Raw genomic sequence first — 22,808 nt, 5'->3', positions numbered from 1 at the left:
TGGCCAGCCGGGGACACCAGGAGTGACATCTGCCGCTGTGACCCAGCTCTTTCTAGCCTCTTAGATACTTTTTTTTCCTGACAGTCTCCCATTAATTTTTTAAAATACTTTTATTGGTGCACCGTAATTATACATCATTGTGAGGCTCAGAGTGATGTAGACACACCTGCACACAGGGCTTGGTGTGTCCCCACCAGGCCCCACTCCGCTCCCACCCTCCACACACATATTACTGAGATTGGCAGTCAGACCTTCACCTATGAACATAGCATTATTTGAAACAGTAACAAAATCAATGTACAAAAGCAACAGCTTTTCTATAAACCAGCCATAAATCCACTGATAAAAAAATTGGGAAAATAATTTCATTTGCAATAGCATCAAAAACAAAATAAAACAAAGCAAACAAACAAACAAACAAACACACCCAAAACCCGGGAATAAAGGTAACCAAGATGTGAAAGACCTCTACAGTGAAAATTAGAGAATGTTGAAGAAAGAAACTGAAGAAGACCTGAGAAGATGGAAAGGCCTCCCATGTTCATGGACAGGCAGAGAAATACCATCAGAATGGCCATGCTATATAGAGTCAATGCAACCCTTATCAAAATATCCAGGACATTCTTCACAGAGGTAGAAAACAGTGCTAAAATCCACATGGAAGAACAAAAACCCCAGAATAGCCGAAGTAACTCTGAGCAGTAAGAACCATGCTCAAGTCATCACAATACTTGATTTCAAATTATACTGCAGAGATCCGGGCGTGGTGGTGCACGCTTGTAATCCCAGTATTTGGGAGGCTGAGACAAGAGGATCACAGTTCTAAGACAGCCTACTTATACATCGGAGTATACTTAGTGAGTATACAACTACCTAAGTAAGGCCCTGCACAACTTAGTGGGACCCTGTTTCAAAATAAAGAATAAAAGATAGGGCTGGAGGTATAGCTTGGAGGTAGGATGTCTCTGGGTTTCATTTCCCAGTACTGCAAAAAAAATATTTATACATACATATATTTTATATATTAAATATATATACATATATATACACACATATATATATGTTATATACACATACATTTCAGAGCTGTAGTAACAAAACACCATGGTATTGGCACAAAAGCTGACAGAGTCCAATAGAATAAAAGATACAGAAGCCAAGCTCACACTTACAGCCAGTTGACTGTGTGTGTGTGGAACTGGGAACTGAACCCAGGGCATTTTATCTCCAAGCCACACTCCCAGTCCTAGTTTATTTTATTTTGAAACAGGGTCTCACTGTGTTGCCGAGGATCTGGCTAAGGTGCTGAGGCTGTCCTCTAAACCGTGGTGCTCCTGTCTCAGCCTCTCAAGTGCTGGGATGACGAGCGTGTACCACTGCGCGCAGCCAGTCAGTTGATTTTTCTGATGAAGTAAAAAACAGATGCTGGAGAAAAGACAGCCTTTTCAACAAAAAATGATGGTGGGAATGGAAACAAAACTTCTATATATGTAAAAGAATGAAATTAGCTCCCTATCTCTTACCTCAGCCTTACGATGCTATCTTTCTATACTGTCTGGAAGAACCCGGAAGAGTCAGAACATTGTGCCACCTCCTCTATGATGTCCTCATTCATTCATTTGTTCATTCAACTATGATGCTATACACATGAATGAAGGCTTGGTCTCTCTTCTCAAGATGTTCATACCCCAGTGAGGGCCACAATTAAATAAGGAATCCATCAAAGTTCAAGGTTTCCAATGCTAAAGGAGAGGAACGGGCGGCATACACACTTGGAGGAGGGAGAATATGAAACAATCAGGTACGGATTCATTACCAAGGAAAGGAACCGTCCGCTGCGCAGGGGACGTCTTCCCTGGATGCCAGCCAAGGCTCCCGATTCTGACCGATTGACAGCACCTATGTCATTTTGCCTGAGAGTCATCTCTGGTCCATGGGATCCCAGGATAACACGTATGGCAAGCCACAGCCGCCGGGAGCAGCCAGTGATGGCGACAGCCAATGCTCGACAGGGGCTGGGGAGTGACTCCCTGGTCCTCTGCTCTGTGGGCGGAGCCTCGGAGGCTGGCATCGCAGAGCCTGCCGGTGGGCTCAGGCTCCAGTTGTCACGGTGGAGCCAGGCTTGAAGAAGTGCATGTACATACTTTCCTCGTTTCACCTCCTCAACTCCCTCCTGACATTTTGGGGATCATCTCCAAGATGAACCACCCCCGCTCCGCTCTGTGAGTCCCATGGTTGGGGCTGGATGCCTGGCTTTGCAGGATGGGAGACTAGAGACCAGGTGGAGAAGGCCTTACGGGAATGTAATGATGGAGTTTGGGAACTGTTGAGTTAGAGCTGTCAGGAGGACGTCCATGCAGAAGGTTAGGACATCACGCATCGGTGCCTCTGGCTCACGGGAACGGGACGTGGCTGTAGACACAGACCTGGGAGCCGCTGTCATGGAAGAGACGGGATTACATGGACGCCAAGGGCAGGTTGTATGACAAGACACTGCGACTGGACAGTGGTGCCAGCACTGTCCGCTGGGCACAAAGACAGGGACTCAAAGCCAGCTGTTGGGCAGGAAATAGGAGGAGAAAGTCAAAGAAAAGAGCCGGGTGTGGGGCACGTATCTGTGGTATTACAATGGGAGGGGGGATCAAGGATTCAGGCCAGTCTCAGCAACTTATCAAGACCTTCTTTCTAAATAAATATTAGCTGGGCAAGGTGGCACACACTTGCAATCTCAATACTTGGGAGGCTGAGACAGAAGGATTGCAGTTTCGAGGACAGCCTCAGCACGTAGCAGGACTCTCATCAACCTAGTAAGATCCTGCTTCAAAATAAAAATAAAAAATAGGGCTGAGGGTGTAGCTCAGTTCAATCCCCAGTACCGCAAAACTAACTAAATAAAAAAAAGGGTAAGATAGGAAAAGCAGCATTTTATATACACTCTCCTACTTGAGCCTCTTGTCAATTTTAGGATGGAGATATCACCCTGTGTAACTTTATATGATCATATAAAATTAAGACGTGGTGGAGCCAGACTGAGAGCGAGTGCCTGTGGCCAAGAGAGCCCCCTTCTCTACACTGTGCTCGCCAGCCTGGTGCCTTTGGGTGGAGGCCCGAGGACGTCTCTAGGGCCTCATCCAGGTCCATGGCGCCCTCCCATCTCGGCCCTGCCAGTCACTCCCAAGATGGGGGCTCAGGTCTATTTCTGTTGCCTAGAATGCCAAGGACAAACCTCCGGGACACCTGCTCAGACGTCTGTTCTCCCCACAGAGCCGCTCCACCTCTCAGGAAGCCTCGCAGCCCCTCGCCGGCCGCGAGCGCCCTTCAGCTTAAGCCTCAGCTCAGCTGTGGCTCCCAGACTGAATCCACTTGAAGGCTCTGGGTTGTCCTTTCCCATGGCCCGCCCTCGCCCTGCAGGCCCCGTGCCTCCTGCCGGCTCTGGCCGGCTCCTCCCTACGGCCTGGGCAGTTCAGTCCAGCCCTGCCAGGCTCTCATTATGAAAAGTGGACCCAAACATTTGCCCTGGGCTGATACTAAAGAATAAAAAAAATAGCCAGGCATGATGGCGCACACTTGTAATCCCAGGATTTGGGAGGCCGGGGCAGGAGGATCACACGTTTGCAGCCAGCCTCAGCAACCTCACGAGGCCCTCTGCAACTTAGTGAGATCCTGTTTTAAAATAAAAAATAAAATTGGGCTGGGTGGGGGTGAAGCTCAGAGATAGAATGCCTCTGGGTTCCATCCTAGCACCAAAAAAAAAAATCAAGATAGATAGCAAAGACATTCTAGAATCTATCTATCTAACATCTATCTATCATACATGTTTTTACAATTTTATTTTGAGATAGGATCTTACTAAGTTGCTCAGGCTAGTCTAAAACTTTTGATTCTCCTGGCTCAGCCTCCAGAGTAGCTGGAATTACAGGCACGCGCCATGATGTTGGTCGTGATTATTCATCTATTTATTGAACAATGTCTTGGTATGTTGCCCAGGCTGGCCTTGTAGTCTTGGACTCTAGAGATCTTCCTGCCTCAGCCTCCCTTGCGGCTGGGACCGTAGGTGCACACCGCAGACGCAGCATAAAGACACATCGCTGACAAAGAATTTATGGGCCAAACATATAAAGAACCCTGAAAATCAATAAGAAAAAGGCAAAGGAAAATGTTTAAATGAGCAAAAGAGTTGAACGGGGTCTTCACTCAACCTGTGATGCAGGATCGGCCAGAATCGATGGCTTTGTCTTCAAGACATGTATGCAGAGCGTCCAGGCTGAATGCAACTCGGCGGGAGCCCTGGAGCCCGGCACGGACGCTTTCAGTGTACTCTGGAATGTGTTTTAATGAGAAAAGTCACTTGTATTAAACCCAAAATAGATGGAGAAGGCTCAGGAGAAAGGAGCTTCTTCCTTTTGGGTAACTCACAAAGAACAAAGGGGGAAAATGTCGATCGTTAAAACGGCTTCTTCTAGCCTCATATATTAGACGCTACATTTTCTGGAGGGCGCTGTTTTGAGGCATTAGCAGACTTGTATTTTAATATAAAAACCACAGAACGCTGGCTTTTCTCTGTGCCATGCCATTATCTGGCTCTTGGCAGACTTAAAATTCTTCCTTTTAAAACTATTTCCTTTCGGAGGTCAGCTGAAAGTCTGGTTCAAGTGCCACATTGACGGAGCTGAACACAGGACCAGTCTTGAGAGCCAGCAATTATGGGTCCCAGTAGAAAAACAGTCCGTGGTGCCAGGCCTCCGAGACGTCAGGCCTCAAACGTGGCTTTGTGTCAACGCAGCTGGAGCCACAGGCAAAAAGTTAAAAGACTTCTTTAAAACTGTTTCCACTTCTGGAAGCTTCCTTTGGACAACTTTGCCATGGATGAGGAGCGAGTCAGGACGGGAGGGTGCTCCCTGGGCTCTCAGGGCTGGCCACGCCTGCGGGCCGCTGTGGAGACCCCGGGGAGTTTTAACAGGTGCCGGGCCTCTCCCTTCTAATGGGACGCTCTCCTTCCATCCGAGGAGTCGTGAACGAGTGTTTTGACAGTTGGTCAGTCTTAGAGTCCAGAAGGAGAAGCCGGACTTTCTGGCGGTCTGTATTCAGATGGCAAAGCATTAAAGCCCACTTACTCATTCTGCAGATAGGATGAAATCATGGGGAGTCAGAATTTTATTTTAATTGGCAAAATCTGGTGGTTTAAGTGCATACAGTTTGGGGTATCTAATGAATTCTACTCCCTTACAGCCCCCCCAAATAGCCAGTAGCCCTAATTTGTCCAGTATGATCTCCCCAATAGTAGCGACCATCAAAGACGGGAGCTACCGAGATTCGGGGGAAAGGCAAATGACTTCGGACAACTAAGCGGTTGGCCATGGGTAAAGAATTAAGAAAAAAAAAAAAAGGCTGCACTCTTCAAAGGGGAGGAGGGACGTCGCTGATGGACGTCGCTGGCTCTTTGAGTCGTCTTTATGGAGGAACGATATACCTATGAACAAGCACACACACCACCTAAGGCTGGCGGAGTGTTTTGTTGTTGTGTGGAACCCAGAGGCTTTCTACCTCCGGGCTATACTCCCAGACCTTTTTTATGTTTTATTTGGAAACAGGGTCTCACTAGGTTGCTGAGAGCCTCACTAAGTAGCTGAGGCTGGCTTCGAACCCGTGCGATCCTCCTGTCTCAGCCTCCCAAGCGCGGGGATTACAAGCGTGCTGCCACCACGCCCGGCGTAAGGCGGAATGTTTTTAAAAGTTAGCGTGCTCACTTCATCAGCATGAGATCAAGAAACGGAATACCGCCAGCGCCTCAGTCTAGTCTCAGCCTCTCAAATGCTGGGATTACAAGCGTGCGCCACCATGCCCGGCAAAAATGGGATACTTCATTCCTTTTTCCATCCGGTTTCAAAGCCCAGGGTGCATTCTTAGCCCATTTCAGCTCACTCTCGCTGTCCTGCAAGGCCTCAGCAGCAATGGAGCCCACGGGGCTGGGTCTAGAAGCTGGGCACCGGTCGGTCTACCTCCCTGCCAATCCCGCTTTAATCCCAGCACCTCACCTCGCACTGCACGGACCCTGGGCATCAGCCCCTTATGATTTAGAGTGTAATTTTAAAAAGAAAACATACAAACATTCGGAAATCTGCCGACTCTTTGTGGCAATCTATCCCAAAGACAGAGAGCAGAAGAGCAGCCTCCACTCCCGGCTCCTGAGAGCAAGGGCAGGGTGAGCGGACAGGGAGGGTCCCAGTTGGCACGCTCCCCGCCCAGGGGACCCCCGGCACGTACAGCTTGGAGGATTCTCGGGGCTGGAAAGTTCGATCCACATTTATCATCCACTTTACTCTGGCTGCCGAGCAGGAGCCGGGGCTGCAGGTCCTCAGGGCATGATCGCCGGGTGCAGAGAGAGAAAGAACCAGAGAACAAGCGGTCCCCATAGAAAGGGGCGGAGCCAGACCCTACGCTGGGTGGGCCCAGGACACACACGCATGCGCACATGCAAACGTACCTGCTACACCATGTCTGCCTCAAGACAATAGCTTAAGTTTGGGGGACATTTTAGGTCCAAATTATAACAGGCAGCATCAAAACCTTTTGAGTTTTTGTTAAGGGAAACATAATGGAAAAGGCTTTAAACATGCACGCACACACCACAGACAGTGTTTCGGGTATTTGAAAATTAAGAGATACACCTCTAAATCAGGATTCCTGGTAGCTTTGGGGGCTGGGGACACAGCTCCTGTATTCCGTGTGACATCAGCCGCTGGGGCAGCAGTGTCCCCTGCCTTCCACAAGGCTGTCTTTAGTTGTACAGAAGTCACCGTTCCCAGTTGTCACACTGTGGGCTGCTTGTGTCTCCTGCCGTAGGGGGCTTTTTTTTTTTTTTTTCCTGTACTGGGGATGAACCCAGGGGCATTCTACCTCCGAGCTACATCCCACCTCATTTTTTTTTTTTTGGTGGTACTGGGGTTCCTGGAAGCCCTTCTACCTCCGGGCTACACTCCCAGACCTATTTTTACATTTTTATTTGGAAACAGGGCCTCCTAAGCCAGCGTGCACAGCTGGCTTCGAACCTGCCTCCCAAGTACGGGGATGACAAGCGTGCGCCACCACGCCCGGCTCAGTTTTTTATTCTTTATTTTGAAACAGGGTCTCACTGAGTTGCAGAGGGCCTCACTAAGTAGCTGAGGCTGGCCGCGAACCGCTATCCTCCTGTCTCAGCCTCCCAAATGCTGGGATTACAAGTGTGCACCACCACGCCCGGCTTACGTGGATGTATTTTTGACCTACCAAGGTAGCTCTTCTGAGTTATATAGGCTAATGTTGAAAGCAATACAGTTATAACCTATTGGCCGTGAGTAAGACTCCATTTCAAAATAAAAATTTTAGCAGAAGTAAAAGCCGTCACTTACTAGGTTTATATTCTCCTGTTCTCACTAAACTGGGGCTTTGATCTTTTAGCTTATATCTTGGTAGAATAGTTGGTCCTGGATTAAAAGGCAAGTGATTTGTCTTTTATCCTCCAAATACCTGGGGTAATGAAGTGTTTTAGTAAGGCTGTTCCCAGGGCACAGGACCGCAATTACAAACTGTTTCCAACCTCACCAGCCAAACCGAAAGAACACTCCACCGACATTATTTTTAGACTTATTCTTGCTTAAATTATTGTTGAGTTTGACATACTCAGAGATTTAAGTATCATCAGCAACCAGGAAATGAAAACTTTATTCTCTTCTGGCATCCCCTTTAAGGTACCTGCACCCTGAAGCTTGTTAATTTGCCTAAATCACATTGTTTCAGAAGTTATGAAAAGTTCGCCAGCCCTGGCCTCGCGTGTTTTATAGATCTATAAAGTATATTCTTTATAAAGTCAGCGTCTTTATATGAAAACATTCCAGTGCCTGCTGTGGTTCGGCTGTGGCTTCTCCCAAGGGCTCCTGGGTTGGGAGCTTGGTGAGAGATGGTGAGACCCTTTAAGAGGGGGGGCTTTGGCTGGGCATGGTGGTGCACACCTGCGATCTCAGTACTTGGGAGAGGCTGAGGCAGGAGGCCCACAGGTTGGAGGCCAGCCCTAGTGACTTAGTAAGACCCTCAAAATTTAGTGAGACCCTGTTCCAATATAAAAAATGATAGGTCTGGGGGTGCAGCTCAGAGGTAGAAAGCGCCTGGGTTCTATTCTCAGTTACCCCTCCCTGGAGTTGTGTCCACTGGCGCTGGCCTTGGAACAGACGGAGGTCGCTTTCACGGGATGCTGAGTTAGTTCTCATGAGAGTGAGCCCTCCCCGGGCTAGCTACGCAGTCTTTCTCTCTCTCCCCACCACCATAACGCCACCTGCTATTAGATACTCACCACAGGCTGAATCAACGGGTCTGCTTCATCTTAGACTTTCAGCCACCCAAAATATAAACTAAATAGACCTCTTTTCTTTATAAAGTCACCCAGGCTCAGGCACTCCATAATGGTACTGGGAAACTGAGCAATGTCATTAAAAGCTATTCTGTCGGGATGGCTGTGGGTGTGTAGCACAGGGAGATAATTCCCCGGCTTCCATCCCCAGGACTACAAAAAAAAAACACAAAGCAGAAGAGCAAGTCTTTGTGTCGGTTCGTGTTTCCCAAACTTCCTGGTCACTGTCAGGCACACGGGTCACATGGGCACTTCATGAGGTGCAGATAAACAACCAACCCCGACTGCCGCCCAAGTAAGAGAAGAAAAGCTCGGCCATTCTCTAACTAAGGCCTGGAGCCAGGGAAAAACACGGGGACAGAGAGAGCCTTGAGACCTGGACACAGCCTGTTCCACTGGTTAAAAAACAGAACAGAAACAAAGAAAGAAAAAACCATCACGTGCCCTTGGACCGGCATGTTCTCTCGAAGCTCTATTTCAGTGGAAGCCGGGGTTGTCGGTGTTAAAATATTGAACTTTAGGTTTCTTTCCTTGATTATAAAAATAATAAATATTCATTAGAGAGAATATAAATAAAACTTGGAAAAGAAAATTTAAAAAATCTAAAAATCTTGCTACCTTGAAACAGCCTTCAAAGTTGCTGTTAACATTTGATGTGTTTATTTCAGCCAGTTGTCCTCAAATACAAGTGTGTGTGTGTGTGTGTGTGTGTGTGTGTGTGTGTGTGTGTGTGTGTTTTACTGGGGACTGAAGCCAGAGCTTCATACATGCTCGGCAAATGTCCCACCACTGAGCTAAACCCCCAGCTCCAAATATATGCATATTAAAAAGAGCTGATCTCTCAGAATCTTCCTGCTCTAAAGTTTTGTGACCATGGGAAGGAGGGATTGACATTGTGACACAGACGAGCACTTTTGATTGGACGCCCTGCTTACCCTCACTTTTAACGTGTCTGCTCTGGACATCCCGGGGCCTACTCAGTCTGGAGCCTGGTGTTTTAGAAAGGATTATTTCAGAGGCTGCGCCAGGAGGGGAGGGCTCTCCCGACCATACCTCACCAGCAGGAAGATGAAGAAATCAGCACACACTGGTGTAAGAAGAGGCCAGGGAGCGAAGCCAGAGGCCAGGGTTGAACTACGTCTTCCAGGAGGAGGCTGGGAAGAGAAGGGAGGGCAGGGCTTTCTCTTGTGGAGCAATTCTACTCAGACTTGAGCAGGTAAATGGCCCCTGGTAGAGGAAAAGCAATGGCCGGGCCAGGACACATGCCTAGCTTCACTGGGCAGCTGGTTTTGAGACTTAGGACGTGTGATGGAGCCTCCTCGAGTTTCTATTTGTTCTGTGTAAAATGTGTACAGTAGGTCCTGCCCAGCCCACGGCACCGTGTAGCTGGGAGGACACAATGGACCCGGTTTCTTCCAGCTCTATGGCCGGCACATGGAAGTTCTCAGGGCATCAGGAAGGCGGCCTCAAGCCGGGCATGGTGATGCACGCCTGCAATCCCAGCATTCGGGAGGCCGAGGCAGGAGGATCGCGGTTTGCAGCCAGCCTCAGCTACTTAGTGAGGCCCTTTGCAACTCACTTGTTATGGTTCTGAACTGTTATAGTTTGTAAGAACTGTCCCTGGGGACCTTTGTTAGGCCCCCAAGACTATTCCCACAAAACCGCAGGTTCTTGTTCTGAGCTAAGGATAGATATGCAATAGCCCAGACTCTTGCTGAAGATTTTTAACAAACCTTTATTACAAAACTAGGAACTAGAGCAGTAAGAAATAGAGAAGAGAAAGAAAAAGCAGCGTGCTGACCCGCATGCTGGGGAGCCCAAAAATGGAACTCCGGCCCCTTTTGGGGACCCCAACCCTTAAATAGATTTTGTATTGGTATCTTTCTCATCAGCGTTACCAGGGCAATGGGCTAGTTACTTATTCCTTAGCCAGGTGGTGCCTCTTTGTCTCCGGACAGTGCACGTACTAAGTGCAAGGGTCAAGAATCTACCTGGCCCTCGGCTCTATTGTACTGGACAGTATGGGTTGCTCATCCACTAGGGTGCTTTGAAGCCGCACACAAAGTTTACCTTCCCTATGCCCAGGCCGGATCCCAGAGGAGAGGAGGGAAACAGAGGCACCGGCTGCCTCTATTGTAATTTTAGGGCTAAAGGCTTCAGTTGACTCTAAGGCTTTTACTATAGGTCAATGATTAGAATGAAGGGCAAAGACAGAGAGGAGCTCTGCATTGTAGTAGCTGCAGCCCCTCCCTGCCTGAGCGCCTGCGCAGAACCTAGGCTCTGACTAGATTTTACACTTTGGAAATTATCAAAGCAATTTTCCAATACCAGCACATTAATACATTTTGACGCCTCTTCCCAATACTGGCACATAAGTGAGACCCTGTTTCGAAAGAAAGAATACAAAATAGGACTGGGGGTGTCGCTCGGAGGTAGAACACCCCTGGGTTCCATCCCTAGTGCCACACACACACAAAAAAAGGTGGCCTCTCTGGCTGCCGTCTCTCCTTTATTTCTCCCACAAGTGCGTCACCGACAATTGTTCCTCCATGGGTACCACACTGTCGCTGGGCAAAGGGGAAGCAGAGCAGCAGGTGAGAACAGAGCCCGGCGCTCACATCGCAGCGAGACCTGGGTGCGCCCCTCCCGCTGAGAAAACAACCTCACCCACGCCCGTGGGAATCCCCTTCTGTGTAAACAGGTTGGTCCACTTGCTCATGGACTAAAAAGGTCCGAAGGCCTCACAGGGCGCTCCCAGACGACTGGCCTGTGTGCTTGGGCCACCGGGTGGAGTTATGGGGACTGGAGGCAGAGGCACGAGGAGGTGTCTGGGGACCCCAATGCATGGAGTCCGGCCTTGGCCCTGCTGCAGAGCCACGGCTCACGTTGGGGCAACAGACGCACAGGTGCAAGAACACGGGTATTATCCACACAGCAAACGGGTCTGCAGTGGACGCGTCCAGGCCGTGGGCTTAGATTTTATCAGGCTCAGGAGGGTGAGTTTCCCTAGCCATGGGAAAGAGGCCTGAGCAGATGCAGCTAATGACAGGCCCCGGGGTGAAGTCCAGGGGGGAGAGAGAGGCTAAACTCACAGTCACCCCTCATGTTCGCAGCAGCGTTGGTCATGACAGCCAAAAGGCGGAAATAACCAAGTGTCCATCTCTTGATGCATGCACGAACATACCATGCTTTATCCATGTGATTGCCATTGATTAATTGATTGATTGATTGATTGACTGCGGGTCTGGGGATGAAACCCAGAGGCATTCTACCTCCAAGCTACACCCCCAGCCCTATTTTTTGTTCTTTAATTTGAAACAGGGTCTCACTGAGTTGCAAAGGGCCTAAGTATCTGAGGCTGTCTGAGAACTGCAATCCTCCAGTCTCAGCCTCCTACATACTGGGATTACAAGCGTGCGCCGCCACGCCCGGCTCCATATGATTGCCATTTAGCTATAAAAAGAAACAAAGGACTGATATACAGTACGGCAAAGATGAGCCTCGGATGCTAACTGAAAGAAGACACAGATACAAGGCTGTATATTATGTGATTCTCTTTATACGAAATGTCTAGAGTAGGTAAATTCCTGGAGATCGTGGACTCGTACTTGTTTGTAGCTGAGAAAGAAAGGGCCAAGGCAAAGCCTACACTGGTTAAGGGGGTCCTTTTTTGGGGTGATGGCAGTGTTCTGGGGCTAAGTGGTGGTGATGGTTACAAAACATTGTGTTTATGCTGAAAATCATTGAATTGTGTTTTTTAAAAGGGTGAATTTTGCTGGGTGTGGTGGCTCAGACTTGTAATCCTAGTACTTGGGAGGCTTAGACAGGAGGGTCCGGGGTTCGTGGACAGCCTCACCTACTTTGTGAGGCCCTCTGCAACTCAGTGAGAGCCTGTTTCAAAATAAAGACTAAAAAATAGGTCAGGGGGTGTGGCTCAGAGGTAGAGTGCCCTTGGGTTGTAGTACCGCAAAAAAACAAAAAACAAAAAATCATGTTAAAAGAAGATGGAAATCGTTTTGCAATGAGAGAGTTTGTACTTGTATGGTAAGCTAGACATCTCTGAAGATTTTTTGCCTAAAAAACAAAGAGCCTGGTCTTTACCAAGTGACCGTGCAGCTGAACCCAGCACTGCTCTTTTGTGCCCTCCACACGCAACACTTCTCAGGTAGACAGAAGTAAGTGAGGCATAAAACTAGATGAAAAGGCCTAACAGTGTCCCATCCCCATAGAAGACTGTTCCCTGAGCCACCACCCCAGATGCAGGATGAAGACAGAGGACAAGTGGATTACTCGTGTGAAGTCAAGGCACCCGTGCATCCACACCGTCTCCAGCAACTAAAGGCCTAATTATAAGGACAGCTTAACATCTGCTAGGAAATGGATGAAAGAGACTATGCTTAGCTTACAATTCATTCAAATAAGTCAATAAAAATTCTACTACCCGGCGGTGACAGCAGAAGTTATAAATAGAAGAGAAAACAACCATGAAAAAACACAGGATAAAAGAGATACGTGATTGATTTGAGAATGTTGAAACTTCCCGGTAATAAAAATGCAGATTAAAGTGACAGTGACACAGGGCTTCTCACTTAAGAAATCAGCCGAGATGAGGAAGAGACGGTGTTCCTTGGCTGGCTTCTCTGAGCCTTTATTTTTCCCCTGAAGTACTTTAAATTTGCTTGACTAGCTCTTTATGTTTATCAAGTCTAATTAATTCTCAGGTATTTCTGTGTTGTTGTTGTTGTTGTTGTTGTTGTTGTTGTTGTTATTATTAGGTGTAGCAGTAGTAGTACTGGGGACTGAACCCAGGGGCATTCTACCTCTGACCTACAACCCCACCCCGCCCTATTTTATCGTTTTATTTTTTAAACAGGGTCTCTCTAAGTTTTGGATGGCCTCAATAAGTTGGGGAGAGCCTTACTAAGTTGCTGAGTCTGGCTGTGATCCTCCTGTCTCAGCCTCCCATGTACTAGAATTATAAGCCTGCACCACCACGGCCAGCTACAAGTTGGATTTTTTTGTTTGTTTTTGTTTTGGCTGCTATTACATGTATTGGCTTTGGGCTCAGGTGGAGCTGGGTTAAAACCCAAGTTCTATAATTTATCCTGTGGGGTGTGTGTGTGTGTGTGTGTGTGTGTGTGTGTACACACACACAACTACTTCTGGCCAGTGTCACTTAGTCTCTTTGGGGCTTGGTTTATGCATCTGTAAGATGGAGATTATTATACTGTCCGTCTTACAGTGGTACTGGAAAGAATCATTTAAATCACATAAATAGAGCTTTAAAGGAAGTGTTTACATATAACATGCAAAAATGGCAGTCATCAGTTAGGCATGGTGGCACACGCCTGTGATCTCAGTATTTGGGGGCTGAGACAGGAGGACTGCAGGTTCAAGAACAGTCTCAGCAACTTATGGAGAACCTGTTTCCAACTAAAAAAATAAAATAGGGCTGGAGGTGTTACCCAGACGCAGAACACCACTGAGTTGAACCCCCTTACCAAAAAGCAACACACAAACAAATAAAATGAAGGTAGTAACAGTGGTGAGCTTATGTTTTAGACATCTTTGCAGCACCGTAACAAAATGTCTTTGATAATCAAATTATAAAGAGAAAAGGTTTACTTTGGCCCATGTTTTGGGCTCTTCAGTCTACGATCAATGATCACTTGGCCCCATTGTTTTGGGCTTGTGGTGAGGTGTGACACCATGGTGGAGACACATGGAAGAAGAAACCCTCTTACTTCACGTCCAGGAAACACACAGACAAAAATGAAAGAGAGAGAGAGGAGCCTGGGTCCTAAAATCCCCTTGGAGGGCATGACTCCAATGACCTAAAGACCTCTCCCTATGCCCCTCCTCTTAAAGGTCCCTCCACCTCCTAATAAGCCATCCCAAGACCGAGAGACGTGAGCCCATGGGGACACATAAGATCCAAAGGACCGCAGGGGCCAGGGCGATGCTGTCGCAATATCTCACAACCCTTCTAAATTACTATTTACTACTCTCAGAGTTATAAAACTAACACATTGTTATTGCTTTTATAATGCAATTATATAACATAATATTTTATAAAAATCAACACAACATTTCTTTGAGGAGCTAGCTGAGCTCAGCTAAATTAAGGGTTGTTATTTATAAATTGAATACTCAGCTGCATTACTTAACCTCAGTAAGTAATTACCTTCCCCCATCATAAGAGCTACAAAAATTAAATAGATGAGAATGAGACTCATGAAGTCAATAAATATAAGAGCCATTCAAAATTATGCAATCCTCTAGAAGAAAGATTTCAATAAATGAAGAAAGGTCACATTCTCTTAGTCGGTATGTTAGAAATACTAACAATGAATACAGACAGGTGCAGTGGTGCATGCCTATGTTCCCAGTACTTAGGAGGCTGAGACAGGGGATCACAGGTTCGAGGACAGCCTCAGCAACTTAGTGCGACCCTCAGCATTCTAGCGAGACCTTGTTTCAAAACAAAAAAGTAAAAAAGGATGGGGGTATAACTCAGAGGTAGAACACCCCTGGTTTCAATCCCTAATACTACAAAAACAACAGCAAAGATTAAAAATACTCCCTGATTTAATATGAAGCACGAATGCAATCCTAACTAAAATAGCTATATACCTGTGAGGAATGAAATCGAATTACTTCAGTTTTTGTGCAACTGGGACACAGAACAAGAACTGCATCCTGTAATTTCTAAGTTGCTGATGCAGGACTTGAGGCCAAACCCTTTAGTTTTTGTGGGAAGCACTTAAGATTTCATCTGATGCATATCTGTAACCAGGGCTACTGTGGAGCCGGAGGTGGGGAACCTCACACAGACGATTATGGGGGAGCAGAGCCCCCAGGGGAAAGGAAGCAGGGTCAGCAGGAGGGGGCGGGACCTCCGCAGGAAGCCGCCCACATCCATCGCAGGTGAGATGTGCACCAGGCATCTGGCCCTACACTGAGGCAAAGGGGCTGCCTTTGGCACCCCTCACCGCTGACTGACGAGTGAGGAGACTCTCCTGGAGATGTGGGACCATTTAGCAGGAGACGCTCCCAGCAGGTGGGGTACCAGCTGAGGCTGAGGAATCCACAGGGCCCTGCAGGCCTGCTCTGCTCATCCACTCTTTTTTTTTTTTTTTATTACTGGCACATTGTAGTCCGACATATTAATGGAGTACAAGACGGTGTGCTCACCCACTCCTCCACAGTTGTTTTCTGTTCGTCTTGTACAGGACATGATGGGAACCCAGTCCTGGAGGGAAAACATTGTTGGCATTCTTGCTATTTTAAGAGCACAAGTGGCAAACAGTGACTCAGAAAGTCAGGCACCAAGGGAGGCTTCCCTCACCGGCCATTAAAGGCCTAGGTTTTGTTATTGTTTGTGTGTGTGCGTGCGTGCGTGCGTGCGTGTGTGTGTGTGTTTTACTGGGGGTGGAACCCAGGGACCTTCTACCTCCAGGCTACACTCCCAGACCTACTTTCTATTTTATTTGCAAACAGGGTCTCACTAAGTTGCTGAGAGCCCCACTAAATAGCTGAGGCTGGCTTTGAACCTGCGCGATCCTCCTGTCTCAGCCTCCCAGGTACTGGGATTACGAGTGTGCGCCACCACGCCCGGCTAGGTTTCGTTATCGTTTAGGCAGGGCAAGGCCAACAGACCAGGAGACGGAGCCACTGAAAAGATGTGTTGTTACTTACGGCTACGGTCCGAGTGTGGTTTGTCCCCAACAACACTGATGTTGAGATCTGGTTCCCAGGTCGAGGTCCACTGCGAGGTGGGGGGCCTTCAGGAGGCGGCTGGGGTGATGGGTTAGTTCTCCCAAGAGCCGGTTGTTACAGAGCGCCTGGTCCCCTTTGCACATCTCCACTTGCTCACCTCCCATGATGCCGTCACCAGAAGCCAAGCCGATGTGACCCCCGATCTCAGACCGCCAGCCTCCCGCCAGAACTGTGAACTACATAAGACTCTTTGCTTTATAACTTACCCAGTGTCAGGGGTTCTGTTATAGCAACATAAAACATAGACTCTCGGATACTGGGAGGAGCGGGCGTGAGGCACCACAGCGGCCAAGGGGGCCACACGGGCAGAGGGTGAGGGGGAAACACTGCAGCCTTAGTGTGGCTTCTCCAGGAAGGAACCAGCAGGGCAGGCTAAGGAGGCTGAGGATTAACTGGTTTAAATGGCTTCGGAGGGCTCTGGGGCACGGGGGCTGCGCTGTGCCCCTCCCAAACTCAGGTTGGAATAGAATCCTCAATACAACGGCGTTAGGAGGAGGGGCTTTTAGGCTGAGGGAGGAGGACTGCAGGTGAGAGGTGTCTCAGCAACCTAGTGAGACTTGCAGCAGCTTAGAGAGACCATTTCTAGATAAACAAACAAAACAATAAATAAATGCTGGGCATGGAGATGCACGCTTGTCATCCCAGCATTCAGGAGGCTGAGACGGGAGGCTCACAGGTTTGCGAACAGCCTCAGCTACTTAGTGAGGCCCTTTGCAACTCCGTGAGACCCTGTTTCAAAATAAAGAATAAAAATAGGGCGGGGTGGTGTAGCTCGGAGGTCGAATGCCCCTGGGTTCAATCTCCAGGACCAATAAAAAAAAAAAAAAGTGTAGCTCAGTGGTAGAAAGCTACCTAGATTGCCCAAGGTCCTCGGTTCCATCCCCAGGACCACAGAGATAGATGATAGATAGATAGATAGATAGATAGATAGATAGATAGATATAGAGATAATACCCATCCCCCACCCATACAACTGCTTTGCAGATGAAACTGCATGAGCTGTGTGGTGTACTTTGGCACCATCCTGTACCATCAATATGAGTTGCCAATATTAGTACAAACCCCTAGATGCCACTTGTCCAACTCATACCCTTCAAAACCGGCCCAAGGGTATCAGGAAATGGGGTGCTCCAGAAACACAGGTCCTAATCACAGCTCAGCCTTGCAAGCTTGGGCTTCGGTTCCTCAGTGGGAGGCAGAGATCAGAGCAGGACCCCTGCAAGACAGGGCTGTGCTCCTCTGCGTCCTCTGAGCTACAGACACCAAGATAGGATCGAATGGCAAAAATCTTATTAGGGGAAATAGAAAAGGGGGTCAACGTGGAGGGAACCCAGGGAGCTGGGGCAGCCTTCGGACGGCGTACAAGGCGGGTCTTGTCCCTGTGAGGACAGATGGAAGGACCGTGGGGGAAGAATCACAGCGCGCCGTGCGGCCAAGAGGAGCCGTGAGCCGTCCGCTGTGGCCATCCGAGGCGTCTCATATCTCCTGGCTCTGCGCCTGCCTTCCTGTGCCTGCGGGGCTCCACCGCGGCTCAGAAATTTGGTGACACAGAGGACAGCAGCTAGCACGCGGTTGGTCTGGTTCCCTTTAGTTCCCAGGCTGCGGGCACATCCTCATGGTCACACAGTGTGAGGAAGACGTACGTCACTGTATGTGGGGCCCTTGGGACACTGGGGACAAGTCAAACCCTCCTCAGTAACTGCTACCGTTAGTGTTACTTTCTGTGGTACTAGGGACTGCAACACCTCCAGACCTTTTTATTTTTTGTTTTAAAACAGGGTCTCACTAGGTTGCTGAGAGTTTCGCTACATTGCTGAGGCTGTCCTCAAACCTGAGAGCCTCCTGTCTCTGTCTCCCAGATACTGGGATTATGGGTGTGTTCCACCATGCCCGGCTTGCTATTGTTATTATTATTTGTGGCTGGAAATATCTTTATAGTAGAAGTAACAAATACACTTTAGCTTTTTTTTTTTTTTTTTTTTGGTGGTACGGGGGTGGGACCCAGCGCTTTCTACCTTCGGGCTCTACTCCCAGACCCATTTTTACATTTTATTTGAAACAGGGTCTCACTAAGTTGCTGAGAGCCTCACTAAGTAGCTGAGGCTGGCTTTGAACCTGCGCAATCCTCCTGCAATCCTCCTGTCTCAGCCTCCCAAGTGCGGGGATTACAAGCGTGCGCCACCACGCCTGGCTCAACAAATACACTTTAAAAGCTTAGAATGGTTGAGTGCGGTGGTTTACACCTGTAGTCCCAGTACTTGGGAGGCTGAGACAGGAGTATTACGGGTTCCAGGACAGCCTCAGAAACTTAGCGAGTCTCTCAGCAATCTAGCAAGATGCTGTTTCAAAACAAAAATTAAAAAGAACTAGCTCAGGCCAGGCGTGGTGGCGCACGCTTGTCATCCCCACGCTTGGGAGGCACAGACAGGAGGATCGCGCAGGTTCGAAGCCAGCCGTGAGAGCTGGCTTAGACTCTGTTTCCAAATAAAAATGTAAAAATAGGTCTGGGAGTGTAGCTCGGAGGTAGAAGGGCTTCCAGGAACCCCAGTACCACCAAAAAAAAAAAAAAAAAGAAAAGAAAAGAAAAAGAACTAGCTCAGAGACAGAATACCCCTCAGTTCAATCCACAGCCCCCTCCAAAAAAAAGTCTAGGGTGATATGATGTAAACTATTTTAAACTTTTCCTCTACTATAATAACCTTGCAGAATTCAGCTTTCATATTGGGTCCTCCCCTTATCATTTACTGTATCTATATGTGCTCAGAGTACACACTCAATAAATGTTTGTCAAATAAACGAAGGATTCAGTACACCAGGGAAGTCACACTGATATCATCTCCAGTGCTAGTTAGGCCTAATCTTATCTCTGAAATAAGTTCCTAAAAGTCCGTCAGTTTGCTCTTCTGAGGGCATTCAGACCTAGTTATTTCCCCAGTATTATATGATTTAAAATATTTAAAACAGCGAGCCTGAGAGAAGCGTCCCGGGAACACTCAGTGCTCCTACCCGGAGCCTACATTTTATAATGCCTTCGGCCCTCCACAGCCCTGCTTCTGCACCTGGTGGTTCAATCAGGACTGAACATATCTGGAAAAAAGTAGTGTCTATATTGAATATGTACAGACACTTTTCCTTGACATTGTTCCCTGAGCAGTAGAGCATAACAAATATTTACACAGCATTCGGAGATGACCTGCAGCGTGCGGGATGTGTAGCTTATATGCAAATGGAGCATCATTCCTTTTGTATCAGAGTCCATCTCCAGGAGGGCAGAGCCTCCGCTTGGAACGCGCCGTGCTGGGCAGCTGTCTGTGTGCTTTCTGCGGATGTTAATTCTTGCAGGTTGGGTCTCCAGGAAGTAGACTTGGAGACAGAGGGTGGCACGCAGAGGCTTATTAAGGGGCATCCCATAGTCCCATGACCAGTGCCCCGTGGAATGGAGGAGCAAGTGGGTGAGGGGGACGTGGAGAGGAGGTCCAGGCTCGGTCCACCCCGAGAGGCACACTCTCGCCTCTTCACGCCAGCAGTCGCTGGACGTGGGCGTCCCTGGTTAGAGCTGAGCCTCTGGGCTAGGTAGCGCTCTGCAGCTGCCGCACCCCTGAAACGTCTACGCTGAAGGCTGCCTGTGCTCACGCTTCTCAGCAGCAGGGCAGCAAGTCCTTTCTCGAAGGGCGATCGGTGGCAAGTCACACCGTCACCATACTGATACTGCATTTTGGTGAGCAAGATGCAATAATTGCAAATGCTGTTTTCCATGACAACAGAAAATTCCAGCCCAACCACATTTAGAGTCCTGGAGACAGACTTATTGGCTTGGAGGAAGCTTTGATAAGCGCTTGCTTGTGTGCTAAGCACCGTGGGAAGTCACAAATAACATTGCAAAGGGCCCAGGCTTATGGCCAACTGCTACATTATTAGTGTTTTTCTTACTTAGCAGGAGGACACTGTACCTGCAGAAGCAGATGGTCTTAAATACTGTTTAAAGATGACCCATGAAAGAGGAACCATGACGGGTCACCCCAGACAAATTGAAAATGATTTGAAATGCGGCATGAAATTTAATGAGCTAACTTAGACTCAGGGAACTTGTCAAAATAAAATGCAAAGTTAACTAAAAAAACAAGCAGTCTCAGGGCCTCAGGCAAAGTCATTAGCACCTGCCTTGGCCGAAAACAAAATGATTTCATCAAAATGGTATCTTGAAAATGCAAATTTTACCATGAATGGGGGCACAAGCCTGTAATCCCAGTACTTGGGAGGCTGAGACTGGAGGGTTGCAGGTTCAAAGCCAGCCTCAGCAATTTAGTAAAGCTAAACCGTTCATTCAAAATGAACAATAAAGCCGGGTGTGGGGGCGCACACTTGTAATCCCCGCGCTTGGGAGGCTGAGACAGGAGGATCGCACAGGTACGAAGCCAGCCTCAGCTACTTAGTGAGGCTCTCAGCAACTGAGTGAGACCCTGTTTCCAAATAAAATATAAAATAGGTCTGGGAGTATAGCCCGGAGGTAGAAAGCCTCTGGGTTCTACTCCCAGTGCCACCAAAAACAAACAAACAAAAACAAACAAACAACAAAATGAACAATAAAATAGGGCTGGAAGTATAGCTCAGAGGTTATATGCCCCTGGGTTCAATCCCCAGTACCCTGCACACACACACACACACACACACACACACACACACACACACACACACAAAGTCCATCCCCTCTATGTTCTACTTTTTTGTGTGTGTCTGTGGTACTGGGGTTCCTGGAAACCCTTCTACCTCTGGGCTACACTCCCAGACCTATTTTATATTTTTATTTTGAAACTGGGTCTCTTAAGCCAGCGAGGGCGGCTTCAAATCAGCACGATCCTCCTGTCTCTGCCTCCCAAGTGCGGGGATTACAAGCATGCGCCACCACGCCCAGCTATGCTATTTTTTTTTTTTTTTTGTGGTACTGGGGTTCCTGGAAGCCCTTCTTCCTCCGGGCTACACTCCCAGACCTATTTTATATTTTTGAAACAGGGTCTCTCACGCCAGCACGGCTGGCTTCGAACCTGCGCGATCCTCCTGTCTCCGCCTCCCAAGCGCGGGGATTACAAGCGTGCGCCACCACGCCCGGCTCCAACTATGCTTTTAAAAGTATGTTTTCCTGAGGTGGACACCTGCCATTGGTGTGTGCCTCAAATCTTTTAACTATGTGCCCCACACTTTGACAGCATCTTGCAGGGTAAACCCTGCTTTTCCAACACAGAACACAAAGTAAACCGATGGCCTCATTTCCTGGCTGCCTCGTGCTCATGAGCTCTGGCCTCTGCCAAGCAGTTGCCTCCTGCCAGGCTTTGCAGGAACCGAGTGTGCAGGTGAGCGGGGCATCCTTTTGCAGGCTGGGCGCAGGGCTGAGCAGGTGCAGCTATGAGCCACTGTGGGACGGACGGGATTCCCTGGCTCAGCCGCCTCCTGGCCTGGTCATGTAACCAGCCCCTTGATGGGGCGATTCTGCCGTGCCATCATGAGAGTCACTTGGGACACTGAGCCTAAAGCTCATATCTTGACCCATCCATGATTCTGAGAACTTGGTCTCCCCCGGTATTCCTCTCTGCCTAGACCAACTAGAGGTGATTTGGTTGTATGCATCTAAAACCCCTGACCAATACACAACTTGTCATCCCAATGGTGATATATATTTTTTGGGTACTGAAGACTGAACCCAGTGACTTTCTGCTGCTGAGATGGACCCTTCAGATCTTTTTTTTTTTTTTTTCCAATACTGGGGGTGGAACCCAGAAGCATTCTACCTCCAAGCTATGCCTCCGGTCCTATTTTTATTCTTTATTTTGAAACCGTGCTTGGGAGGCTGAGACAGGAGGGTCATGCAGGTTCGAAGCCAGCCTCAGCTACTTAGTGAGGCTTTCAGCAACTTAGTGAGACTCTGTTTCAAAATAAAATATAAAATAGGGCTGGGAGTATAGTCCGGAGATAGAAAGCCCCTGGGTTCCACCCCCAGTACCACACACAAAAAAAAGAAAAGAAATAATTCAATTGCCTATTTATTGATCAAATTATTTGGCTTCTTGATGTTACATTTATTTATTTACTTATTTTTTGCAGTACTGGGGATGGAACCCAGGGGCATTCTACCTCTGAGCCACACCCCCAGTCCTATTTTTTATTCTTTATTTTGAAGTAGAGTCTCACTAAGTTTCGGAGGACCTCACTAAGTAGCTGAGACTGTCCACGAACTGCAATCCTCCTGTCTCAGCCTCCCAAGTACTGGGATTACAAGTGTGCCCCACCACATCTGGCAATGTTACATTTATATATACATATACGCATATATATTATATTTATATATTATTATATTATCATTTATATTTCATTATACACTCATACAACACACACACACACACATACACACACACACATATAAAGTGGTGCTGGGATTGAATCCATGGGCATTCTACCTCTGAGCTATACCCTCAGCCCTACTTTTTATTCTTTATTTTGAAACAGGATCTAAGTTGTGGAGGGCCTCACTAAGTAGCTGAGGCTATCCTCGAACCCCTATTTTCCTGTTTCAGCCTCCCAAATGCTGGGATTACAAGCATGTGCCACCACGCCCAACTCTCATTATATATTATATAATGGAATATTATTATAT

This window comes from Muscardinus avellanarius, assembly GCF_963383645.1.
Source record: "Muscardinus avellanarius genome assembly, chromosome: 19".
Classification (NCBI taxonomy): domain Eukaryota; kingdom Metazoa; phylum Chordata; class Mammalia; order Rodentia; family Gliridae; genus Muscardinus; species Muscardinus avellanarius.
The sequence above is the reverse complement of the archived record's forward strand: the minus strand, read 5'-3'. Positions refer to the sequence as shown.